General features: G+C 36.7%; 1 pseudogene; it reads right to left on the bottom strand.

Moving 5' to 3' along the window:
• Window positions 1-4,799: 4,799 nt before the first annotated feature.
• On the bottom strand, window positions 4,800-10,580 carry LOC147515491 (small ribosomal subunit protein eS28-like; annotated as a pseudogene).
• Window positions 10,581-13,460: the final 2,880 nt, after the last annotated feature.

The following is a 13,460-nucleotide window of genomic DNA, read 5'->3' as shown; positions in this document are numbered from 1 at the left end:
AACCCAGCTATCCATTTCCTACTACAAAATTCACTACCATGTCCGCAGAGTGTCTCACCTCAGCCACCTTCTCTTTTTCATAGATCTCGCTACCATCTCCGTGGAGTGTCTCGTCCCCTTCATTTCTCACTCGTAGAACTCAGCATTGGATCCGCAAAGGGTTTCATCCCCTCCGCTCTCATTCGGAAAGCACGAAGCATATCCAGGGACAGCTCAGCTTGCCCCCATGTCCGCAGGGTGTCTAACCTCAGCCACCATCTCTCTTTCATAGAACTCACTACCACGTCCGCAGTGTGTCTCACCCTTTCATTTCCCTTTCATTCGTAGAACTCAACATTGTATCCGCCAAGGGTCTCATCCCCTTTGCACTTACTCATGGAACTTGATATCCCGTCCGCAAAGGGCCTCATCCCCTTTATTTCTTTTTTTGTAGAACTCAATAGTATTGTTCCTTCTGGATATGTTGCTTACTCCCAATTGCAATTTGGAACTCTGGCTCGCGGAGGGCTCATCCCCCCCCCCCCCCTATCTCTACTCAGGAGTGGAGTCTGTTGAGGGGCAACTCAGTTTACCCCCAAGCTTGATTCGGATCTCATGTCTGCGGAGGGCTCATCCCCCCCATTGTCTATGCTCTAGAGTGGAGGCTGATGAGGGGCAACTCAGCTTGCCCCCATGTTTGATTTGGATCTCATGTCTACGGAGGGTTCATCCCCCCCGTTGTCTAAGCTCTGGAGTGGAGGCTGATGAGGGGCAACTCAGCTTGCCCCCATGTTTGATTCGGACATGAGGGTTCGTGGAGGGCTCGTCCCCCCCGCACTCATTTGGATAACCCCACGACATATCCGCGAAGGGTCTTCTCGAACCCCTCCGCTCTCCTTCGACATGCACATCCGGGGACAACTCAGCCTGCCCCATGTTTGATTCGGACACGAGGGTCCACGAAGGCTCACCCCCGACTTATTCAGATAGCCCCACGACATATCCGTGAAGGGTCTTCTTGAACCCCTCCGCTCTCCTTCGGAATGCACATCCGAGAACAGCTCAGCCTGCCCTATGTTTGATTCGGACACGAGGGTCCGCGATGGGCTCATCCCCCTACTGTCTCTGCTCTAGAGTGGAGTCTGATGAGGGTCCGCAGATCCTATCACGCTCGAGGCTTCGAACACGAGGGTCCACGGATCCTATCCTGCTCGAAGCTACGGACACGAGGGTCCGGGACAGCTCTGCCTGCCCCATATGCGTTGTTTGGACACGAGGGTGTGCGGATCCTATCCCGCTCGAGGCTTCGGACACGAGGGTCCGGGACAGCTCTGCCTACCCCACACGCGCTGTTTGGACACGACAGTCCGCAGACCCTATCCCACTCAAGGCTTTGGACACGAGGATCCGGGACAGCTCTGCCTGCCCCACACGCGTTGTTTGGACACGAAGGTCCGCGGAGGGCTCATCCCCCCCGCATTCATTCGGATAGCCCCACGACATATCCACGAAGGGTCTTCCTGAACCCCTCCGCTCTCCTTCAGAATGCACATCCGGGAACAGCTCAGCCTGCCCCATGTTTGATTCGGACACGAGGGTCTGCGAAGGGCTCATCCCCCCCGTTCTCTAGCTTAGAGGCAACTCATCTCTATCTCTTCCCACATTAGAGTAAACCCAACATCCTCTAGTAAATATGTGCGGACAAATTCTCAAGACATTAAGATATAATGGTGTACATGTATGTAACTCAGTGCAAAGATATCACGCCCTTAATGTGTACGTACTGTAACTCACCACTACATAGAGACACCAGCAGATTCCGAGGTTCCCCGTATAGCTAGTACACGGCTAAACCCCGGTTACTTAATGTTATATCATGCAATAAACGTTTAATGCATAAAGTAAACTCTTTGATGACAATATTGTGTATGCAAATAAAGTAGTAAATGAGGTGAGATGGATCCATCTCTCAATACCCTCTCAATCTCAACTCTGTTCCGTGGTACCGCGGATCTTCCTCTTTCTCTATAACCTAAAACTTTCATATTTGAGGTTGCACAAATAACACGTGAGTTTTAACGAAGACATTAATTTAGCATAAGGATTGGCATACACATATAATGGCGATCATGTACTCCAAACAGTGTGCCATCCATCTTACCCTGAGGTGTACAACCACGTTTCTCATTCATGGTCCACGACCTCCCAGAGCGAATAGGCTAGTTCGTGGAATACCACGAGGTCTGGGGCCAATCCCCATCTGACCCCACATACATCTCTGCCAAGGACGGGGACAAGGCATGCTTGCCCCCAATGTAACTATGGCTGCCGGACGAGTCACTATTCGTCCATCTATTATGTACATGACGGTAAAATAAACGAGTTACCTGCCGCGGTGTATCCCTCTCTACATTTTTGTAATCATCTTACCATCCGTATTTAGACGCTCCAAGCCATTGATCTCAGCCCCAATCTATTGATCTCATTGTCCCTCTGTCTCCAACTTCCTCGCCATCCATGTTGTCTCTTGTTAGATCCACTACCCCTCTGGCAATACTCGATGTGATTGTCCACCCCTTTTTAATAGCCCCACACAAACCCGAGGTGGTACACCTATCTTGTACCACCGACCACACCCTACTAGTCCACCAATGTCCACACTGTACCACCAATTCCCACACTACGCCGTCACCCACACTCCCTAAGTTTGCACACTACTCCACCAACCCACACACTTCATCAAACACCTACGATATTATTTTATGATTGTAGCACCTTTGGAACTTCATTCTAGTATACCACATCGCCATCTCTCACTACCACACGGCCCCAACAAACCTCTCAGGCCCCATCTCCACTACACGCAGCCTCATAACTAGCTCGTAAAACATCCCCGGAACCCCCATCATCTCCATTTTGGCTGGCGACATATCCCACATAACTTTCTTGATTAGTCATGGCAGATCAATTAGGAAGGCAACCATTCCGCCTTTTCCATCTTCCCTGGTTCACTAATCCAGCACCAATTGCCCCATAACCTCCTACCCAACAGCAAACAACTCAGCCCACCACATCAACCCGGCCTCCATTTTGGCCTCCATTTACTGCTTATATGGAACATCCTTACACATGACGTGCTGATTTATAAGAAATTAATTCTCCAAACTCCTTGATAATGGTATGACTAGATTCTTGTTTGATGTAGACAGCATAATTTAGACAGAGTAATGCAAAATAAAGAAAAGTTGAGCGCCAATCACTCACCTCAGCTTGCCTACATAAACAATTATGAAGCTTACTGCTAAGAAGAGGCACAATCCACCAACTATAAGATAAGCTATTCCCAAGAAATCATTTTTCCCTCCAACCCAACTTGTAGTTGAAAGAACCAGCTTCTTTTTGCCCCCAAAACTGTATGTGTACGTTATAATTGTTCTGTATTACTTCTTGCTGACATCTAAAACCTTGTTCTTTACTGAAAACCCATATGCGTCATTGAATAAACTCCACGTAATGAGACAGCAAGGCACTAGAAACGTGAATTCATTAGGAACCAAACCCGAAACCAACATTTGCCCAAACAAATAAATAGCTTCCTTGTGTTTTCCACATTTCACATAAGCAGATATAATCCCTGTCCAAGAAACCACATAAAGGCGACACCTTTTTCTTGTATTTGCTACGGAACATAGCATTAGCAGTAACTGCCCACCATCTTTGCCTCATCTACTGCCTCATCCCTACAGATGGCACCATTTGTCGCACCCAATACCGCGACTTTTAACTTTACTAGTACTCAAGCTCTATCTTTGATCGGTTGCACCAATTTGGTTGCTTACATACCCATTTCGGGATCAAGCCGCCATAGTTCACCTCTCTTTTCTCACCCCTCTCTCTGCCTCCATTATTAGCTCCCCCTCCCCTCCCTCTCTCTCTTCTCCTCTCTTTCTTTTTATATTCCTCTCTTAGGTTTACTTCATGGGCCACAGTGTCGTCTTGGGCCCACTCTCTTGACCCAATACACACTGTGGTCTGGACCCTATCTCTTGGCCCAATACATGCTATGGTCCATCTATGAAAATGGCTACTATACTAACCCAAATGGAAACGTTTAAAGATTATTAAATTTGCATTAACCCAAATGGAAACATTTTATTGATTAATTTTTGCATTAAAGATAATTGATTTAATTTTGTACTAACCCAAATGAAAACGTTTAAAGATAATTAAATTTGCATTAACCCAAATAGAAACGTTTTATTGATTAATTTTTGCATTAAAGATAAATGATTTAATTTTGGACTAACCCAAATGGAAACGTTTAAAGATAACTAAATTTGCATTAACCCACTTGGAAGCGTTTTATTGATTAATTTTTGCATTATAGATTATTGATATAATTTTGCAATAAAGGTTGAGAAGAGATCAACACAAATCCCCATGCACATCTAACTCAAATCCCAAGACGATCCCCACCACTCTTTGTCCTCCCATTTTGAATAGATAATGCCTGTGCCGAAGGCACAGAATGCCTACAAAGATTCTTGATTTGATTGTGAATAATAGGCACAACAATCTTTAGGATTCATCAATTCTGCAAGTACTAATGTTTATAGTTTACTAATACAATATTAAGATTTGGAACGAATGGATATAAAAAATAAATTTTGTGAATGTACACCAACTCCATACAACTTATACAACTAAGGCATTTGACAAAATAGTGATAATAAAATCAATGACCATGCTTAGTATTCTCCTTCCAATCAATGCTTATTGTCTATCCAAAATCCTAAATTAGAAGGCAACACCATAACCATCTACTTAAGGACCAGTGCAATGTTGAGCTGATGAGGCGAGCGTAGAATATTACCACCTATCAGAAAGTCAATAAGTTTAACACAAACAGAAATATTTCTACAACTTCAATAACCTTAAAAATTGGAGTTTGAATTTGTGGACAGATTTGTCCACAAACAGCACATTTCTATTAGTTAAATCCATTTTCGGTCAGTTTCACAGTTTTTTTAGGCAGTAACACAGATTTTTTGGGCAACCACTCCACCAATCAGAAACTGGGGTCTTGTGGACAGCAAACAGTTGCATGTCCACAAACTTATTCTGTAAAAATTGCCAAATTCTACATTTAATTCAACTAATTCTAAGGAAGTTGCGAGTACCCTATTAAAAGGTCATGTTTTAGTAAGTAAGTAACAGAGTCTATTGTAGCTATTTTGCAGATCCATCAATGCTAATTGGACTCATTAATAAATTGACTTCCCTAAAAGCTTTTTGGGAGCATACATTTATAATGGTTTAACTAAATTTGTTTCATTTTTTGTGTATTACGTTACCAAGTTATGAATAATAACAAAAGTCAAAATGGCCAATACACTCTCACAGCAAATACAATTTTAAGTTGATGCAATTAAGAAAAAAAAAACTTTAATTCAAGTAATGTTATGGAAGTAGTGAGTATCCTATTCAAAGGTTATGTGCAAGTAAGTAACAGAGTCTACTGCCGATATTTTTTGCAGATTCCATCAAGGCTAATTGGACTCATTTAAAAATTAACTTCCCTATACCTATTAAAGACCTTTTGTAATGGAGTGATCACTATCAAAAGCAAAATGCACCTTTAACCTCTACCCTAAAAGTTGTTGACTCAGCCATCCGGCATGACTGGATTTAGCATATATGTAGAAACAATAAAAACACCAAGTAAACTTGGATCGAATCATGGGCTAGCTTTTCTAGCTTCACAACCTAACCTATCCATAAAGCTCCTTTGATCAAATCTCCTAATAGATATTTACTTCATTCCTAGCTTCCCTTGGCACATTAACTATGTACCTTGCCCTTTCATCACTTCAGAATAGTTTTCAACTAAGAAAAATGAAATCGAATCAAACTCCCTAAAGTTTTCCTATAGACACCAAACTAATGGAAACCAAATAATGTGTGTTACAAAAACATAGCACTGAATATGTTCTATGAACCACTAATTATAAGCTGATCAGCATTAGCAGTCATCTATGTGTATAACATAGTCTAATCAAGTTCTCATCGGCCAAATGAACACTAATGGAATAATTATTGATAATTATACAATAAATTGACTAATTCATGCAAAGAACATGAACAACTATATATATTGGCAAATAAATACCTCTTGACGATGACTTGACAAACGCTTGCTTTAAACCCCTCCCTGGCAGCCCATATCTCTACCAGATTTAGTCCTAATATTTTTGCAGTCCCATCAGCACCTCAGATAGGAGTGCAAGTGGATATCCAAATATTCAAATTCGTATTCGAAAAATCAGATATTATCCGAAAATTTCGGATATCGGATTCGGATAATTTTTTATGTCCGAACTGGTTTCGGATACGGATTCGGATACTGCCATATCCGCATCCGAAAATATCTGATTCGATTTTAAAAAATAATAGTTATTATATATAATTTATTTATTTATTTATTATTTTATAAAATCATAAACTAATAATATAAAACTATAATAACAAAATAATAATAATAAATGACAAATATATATATTTATAATAGTTTTTATAGTGGTAAAATGAATTATTCAAAGCAAATAAATTTTTAATTAATATTAATTTTTGGATCGGATATTATCCGATATCCAATTCGGATATCTGAAATCGGATTCGAATTCGGATACAGGCATATCCGAATCTGAATCTATCCGTTTGCACCCCTAACCTCAGACACCAATGTCGGCCTACCCCTGCAGAACTAATATAGCATTAGGGATTATTACACCCAACCATTTGGTGGGGAATCCATGTGATATGGATCAATTCCTTGTGGGCAATCAAGTACTTATTTGACTTATAAAGATACTATTACTCTTAACAATTGCATAATAGTAAATGTAGTTGAATGAACTGAATGTCAACAGTGAAGTTTATTATTCATGACCTACCCATATATATAATGTATCATACAGACAACTTAATGTGAATCCATCATACAAAAGCGTTGCATGAAGAAACTCAGAGGAGGAAAGGCTGCGATGGTGACTCTATACGGGGACAACAAAGATAGCATATCGAGAATGTACCTTAACTTGATCTCATGTTTTATCCTTCATTATATCACTATCGTGCAGTGTTTTTTTGCACGAATTTGTACGAAAACCTATTTCGTAGTAACGATGTAATAGAAGGCATATGATACTAACTTGATCTCATGTTTTACCATTCAATTCTATCATTAACGTGTAGTTGTGTTGCACATATCTTTAAGAAAACAAATTTCGTAGTAACGACATACATCAATACATCAATAGAAGGCGAAGAGAGGGTTCTTGGTATACCTTAGCTCTCATAAGGGTGCCACCTAAATGGAACTCCACCAAACCCTTCATTTCCCACCTGCCAATGAGTGCAAAAGTACAAACAAGTGCAAAAGTACAAACAACATTGGACTTCACCTAGACTTGATTTGCCACCTGCCTTCAAGTAGGACCCTTGGAAAATGTTATTACACAAAATTTGATGAGTGGCTTAATATTGCCTTAAAGATAATGAGATAGTATTTAGACATTATTCAGGCTAAGTTCTTACTAAACAATATAATAAACAATCTCTAAATTTTATTTTTTCTTCAAGATGCAAGCATAGATACCATGCAATCAATAAGTAAATTTAATAAAGAAAAGAATATTGCAAAGGCTTGCTGTATAAAAATCAAACAACCGAATAGTAAAATATCTTAAATTTGTCGCTGCTCGTACCACAACCCTTATTAACTGGGATTAGTAAACAAATTTAAAAGACCTATTCTTTTTAGGAGAAAAATATACATCCCAACATTTTTCTTTTAACCCATCTCTTATGCCAATTTGATTAGCACCGAACCTTTTTTCGGTTTTCACATCTACTCTCTTCGTGTAGGGTAATAACGGCACGACAAGATCTCATTTCAGTGCCAAGCAGAACCAAGGTGATTAGATGCTAGGCTAGCTCCTATTCCCCATTGTATCCATCCATGATTTTTTATAAAGAGGAAAACTCGCAATGTTGATGCTTCCCTAAATTACTTGTGTCAAAATTTCAGTATACATGCTAGTGGAGGATATAAAAACAATGGAGGAATAATGCGAGCAAACATGCATTATCAAATAACCTGAATGGCAACAACAGGAAATTAACCCCAAAAGGCACGAGAACCCAGAAGATTGAAGTCTGGAATTGTTAACCAAAAGACAAAAGAAAAAGGGCAAAAAGCATAAAAATTTCTCTCCCACTTCCTATCTCACCATTGATCCTGTTGCAAACTCCATTCATGTAGAGCAAAAAGATCCACAATGACAATAGTCCCAAAAAAACAACGTTACCAAATTTGACTAAATTGAAGTGGAATATTTCTGACAAAGGTTGGATTTCTCAGTAAATTGTATCCATTCAAAACAACTAAAGAAAACTCATTTAGTCTGTACACCTGTCCCCCGCTTTGCTCTTTATTGAGTAAAAATGTGGGTATCTTTATCTGTTGTATCAATTCAATGAGTTCAAAGAATTTTTTATTTCTCGTCACTCGTATAATGCATGGTAAAAAAAGAAGTAATGGTATGTTGAGAATGTGCGATATAGTTTTATGTAATTAGACACAACATCTATAATTATTTGGTTTGAATAAAGATGCAAATGAAAAAAGAGGATTGTCTTAACTATTTCAAACTTAGACAAAAAATGGCAGCTTTGCTCCAAGCTATACTGACAACGAAATAACGAAAACATTATTTAGTGGAAGGAGGTAAATAATAACTCTACTAATAATAGGGAATAAGTTTACATTTGAAAATTAAAACAGGTCTCAAAAAAGTAACTGACGCTGCTAATAGGGAATAAATAAATTTACATTTGAAAATGAAAATGAAAATAGGTCTCAAGAAAGTAACTCAACTAATTTTTTAGTTCCATTTGAAGCAACCTATTGTCAAAAATTAATCAATTTCAACTTTCAATCTTCAAATAATATAATTATTGATAAACACCATCAACGACAAAATTTTTAGACCACACTAAAAACTATCAAAGATTAGAGAAGTCTTATAACCAAACCAATAATGAAAATTTCAGCAAGCTTTACGGGCAATTGCATTACAATGATAAAATACTAACACTAAGAATATAAGGAGAATTGAAACCTGAGTGCACAAAGCAAATCAAAAAGTAAAGAAAGAACATTATGGCAAAACCTAAGTGCACAAAGCAAATCAGAAAGTAAAGAAAGGACATTGTGGCAGAGAAAGTAACAAACCACCATCCTCACCTAAAAAATAGAGATAAGAAGTTCAGCATCACACAACAATAATATCCCCAGAGGTTTCAGCAATTAATATCAGGGTAGAAAACTCAAACATAACAAATTAAGAAGCAAAAAAGTTAGAGGGGGTAAGGGAACCTGGTGTGGTTTTGGAGTAGTCTTCAATTAGTTTAATCAGAGGGGTTTTGAAGGTGGTGAAAAGATTCAGAGAAACCTGGGAATCAATTTGAGATTTGAGAACTGAGAGAGAGGTGGAGGGTCAGAGAACAATAGAGAACCCCAAAGGTTTCGAAGGTTTTTGGCTTTTCGCCCATTAAGGCCCAATTAAATTCTAATCTAACTGAACACTGTGGTTGCTTCCTGAACACAAAATAAGAATAACAGAAGTTCAAGTAACCAAAACTCGTAATTAAACCAAACATATAACGCATTAGCATAATACCATTAAAAAAATCATATTAATGGAGCGAATAAAATGATTAATACTCATGCCTAATTCAATGACAACAGATGATTGTTGTGAGACATTAGAGATGTTTAAAATTATTGCTAAAGTTTTGATATCTAACTAATGCATAAACAACGGATATAAGAGATTTTTCTGAAAAAGAAAACACCAATACAGACAGAGCGTAAATCAATAAGAATGAATATGCATACCCAGAAATTTATTGCTACTCTTGGGAAGAAACAATCAAACTCAGTACACCTATAAAAAAAAAATGGACGTGTTAAGTAATCAATTCGAAGTTCTTTTTTTTTTAAGATAGAAAACCCATACATATAACTTCTCAAAAATCATAATCCAAAACACAACCAAGTATAATCCATACCTAAAATTTAAATCCATAACAAAAATCTAAATCCAGATTCAACATAAGAACACTGGTAAAGACAACAGACTTGAAGAAGGGAAATATAAGAGTAACTGGTCCGTTGAGAACAAAAAGGACATAAACCCATCAATGCAACCTCCTTGTTTCCCTTTTAGACTCGAGTAGGGTAAGGATATCCCCCCCTCTCTGACTAGTCCCTTGACATTCCTCATAATGAGACGGTTCTGATAATCCATAAACTTCACTCTCACCTGAGTCACCTGACCCCTTGATCCTGTTCAACCCATCACCTTCACAACCGATGCCAACCTCACTCCAGAATCCATGCTTAAATGCTTTTGTTAAATCGATTTGCACGAAAGAAAGAAGAGAGAAGATGAAGGTAGCAGAAGCGTACAAACTTGTCTCTGATGAAAAATAAGAGAATGTGCGGAGAGGAATAGGAGTTCTTCATTGTGATTTGATATGAGGCAGAACAAAGGGTTTGCTCATTTATTTTCACAATTAAGAATTAACAAACGATTTTGAGCTCTCATTAATAAGACTCATAATGGTGATTTTTAAAAAAAAATACGATTTGAGAAAGGCGAAAGGTGGGGTTATATTAAATTATTATAAAACATATTAGCAACTATGCATAGCTATGAGATATGAAAATTATATTAATCAGTCATTCAAATTTCTTGCACCATTCTCTATAAAAAGGAAGCATCAAACCTTGATAAAACTCATCAACTTTTTTTTGTTGTTAGGTTTAATAATAGAAGTTTGATTGAAGTTTTGTGAGAATGCTCAATGCGACGAAGATAATATTGAAGCTACTTGAATAGCATGGCATTCTTAATCATATAAAAAAAAAAAAAAAAAAAAAAACTATAATAAACACTACTTAAAATGCAAAATTATATTTGTCGAGACATTTATTCCCCCTACATATAATACAAACATGTTTTAGGGTTATTAGTTCAATACATTTGCATCAAGTTTCTGATTTTCTATTAATTATTCTTTGAGGTTAGTTCAATGTAGTACATTGCATTCAATTTCCAATTTTTCATTAATTATTCTTTGAGGTTAGTTCAATGCAGTTGCATCAAGTTTTCGATTTCCCATTAATTATTATTTGAGGTTAGTTAAGTATAATTGCATCCACTTTATAATTTCCCATTAGTTATTCATTAAGGTTAATTCAGTACAGTTGTATCCAGTTTTCGATGTTTCGTTAATTAGTCTTTAAGATTAGTTCAATCCATTTGCATCTAGGTTCCAATTTCCGGTTAATTACTCTTTAAGATTAGTTTAATACATCTGCATCCAGTTTCTGATTTTTCGTTATTTATATTTTGAGGTTAGTTGAATGCAGTTGCATCCAATTTCTGATTTCCATTATTTATTTTTTGAGGTTAGTTCAATGCAGTTGCATCCAGTTTCCGCTTTCTCGTTAATTATTATTTGCGGTTAGTTCAATACATTTGCATCCAATTTTCAATTTCATGTTAATTGTTCTTTGAGGTTAGTTCAATTCATTTGCATCCAGTTTTTGATTTCTGGTTAATTATTCTGTTAGATTAGTTTAATGCATTTGCATCCAGTTTCCGATTTCTCATTTATTATTTGATAAGATTGCATTTGCATCTATTTCCCAATTTTCAGTTAATTATTGTTTGAGTTTAGTTCAATGAATTTGCATCCAGTTTTCGATTTCCCATTAATTATTTCTTGAGGTTAGTTCAATGCATTTGCATCTAATTTATTATTTATGTTTTGAGATTAGTTCGATGCAATTACATCCGGTTTCTGATTTCCCGTTAACTATTCTTTGAGGTTATTTCAATGCATATTTGCATTTAGTTTTTGATTTCCCACCAATTATTCTATGAGGTTAGTTCAATGCAGTTGCATTCGGTTTTAATTTTCTATTAATTATTTTTTTAGTTTAGCTCAATACATTTGCATCCAGTTTCTGGTTTCCTATTAATTATTATTTGTGGTTTGTTTGATGTATTTGCATACCGTTTACGATTTCCCATTAAATATTTTTTAAGGATTTGCATCCAATTTCTAATTTTCTGTTAGTTATTCTCTGACATTAGTTTAATACAATTGCATCCAGTTTTCGATTTCTAGTTAATTACTTTTTGAGTTTAGTTTATTACATTTGCATTAAGTTTTTGATTTCCCGTTAATTACTCTTTGAGCTTAGTTATGTATTTGAATCCAGTTTTTTATTTCTTTTTAATTATCCAATGTGGTGTGTAATACCAACTTCTACTGATCCATCTGCAGTGTCCTTGCAAACATGACATGAAAAATAAGTTATGCTTGATTTACTATGTTGGATCACCAAAGATTATCTAGTTCCCGATTTCCCGTTAATTATTCTTTAAATTATGCATGACTCACTATGTGGAATCTGCAAATATTATCTACGAACAGGTGTTGTTATATTAATTATTCTAAAAACTATTTACAAATATGCATAACTATTATATATTAATATTATATTGATCACTCATCCAAATTTCTTATAACGTGAAAACCTCACTCTCCATTAAAAAAAAACTCATATTTGATAAAACCCTTCAACTTCATTTTATTGTTTAATAATAGAAGTTTGATTGAAGTTTTGTGAGATTGCCTAATAAGGCGAAGTTCATATAAATTGAAGCTACTTGAATAGCAAGGAGTTACCAATCATATGGAAAGAGATAAGATAAACACAATTTTAAATGCAAAACTATACTTATCGAGACATTCTCACAACATATAATCCAACTATGTTTTGAGGTTAGTTCAATGCATTTGCATCCAGTTTCTGATTTTCCGTTATTTATATTTTGAGGTTAGTTCAATGTAGTTGAATCTAATTTCCGATTCCTGGTATGTTTTTTTTAGGTTAGTTCAATGCGGTTGCATCTAGTTTCTGATTTCTCGTTAATTATTGTTTGCAGTTAGTTCAATACATTTGCATCCAATTTCCAATTTCCTGTTAATTGTTCTTTAAGGTCAGCTCAATGCATTTGCATTCAGTTTCTAATTTCCCATTAATTATTCTATAAGATTAGTTTAATGCATTTGCATACAATTTTCGATTTCTCGTTTATTGTTTGATAAGGTTGCATTTGCATCTAGTTTCCAAATTTTTGTTAATTATTATTTGAGGTTAATTCAATGAATTTGCATCTAATTTCCAATTTCCCGTTAATTATTTCTTGAGGTTAGTTCAATGCATTTGCATCCAGTTTATTTTTTAAGATTAGTTCAGTGCAGTTGCATCTGTTTTTCGATTTCCCATTAATTATTTTTTAAGATTAGTTCCACGCATTTGCATCATGTTTCCAATT

The sequence above is a fragment of the Coptis chinensis genome, chromosome 2, assembly GCF_015680905.1.
Source record: "Coptis chinensis isolate HL-2020 chromosome 2, ASM1568090v1, whole genome shotgun sequence".
NCBI lineage: Eukaryota > Viridiplantae > Streptophyta > Magnoliopsida > Ranunculales > Ranunculaceae > Coptis > Coptis chinensis.
The sequence above is the reverse complement of the archived record's forward strand: the minus strand, read 5'-3'. Positions and strand labels throughout refer to the sequence as shown.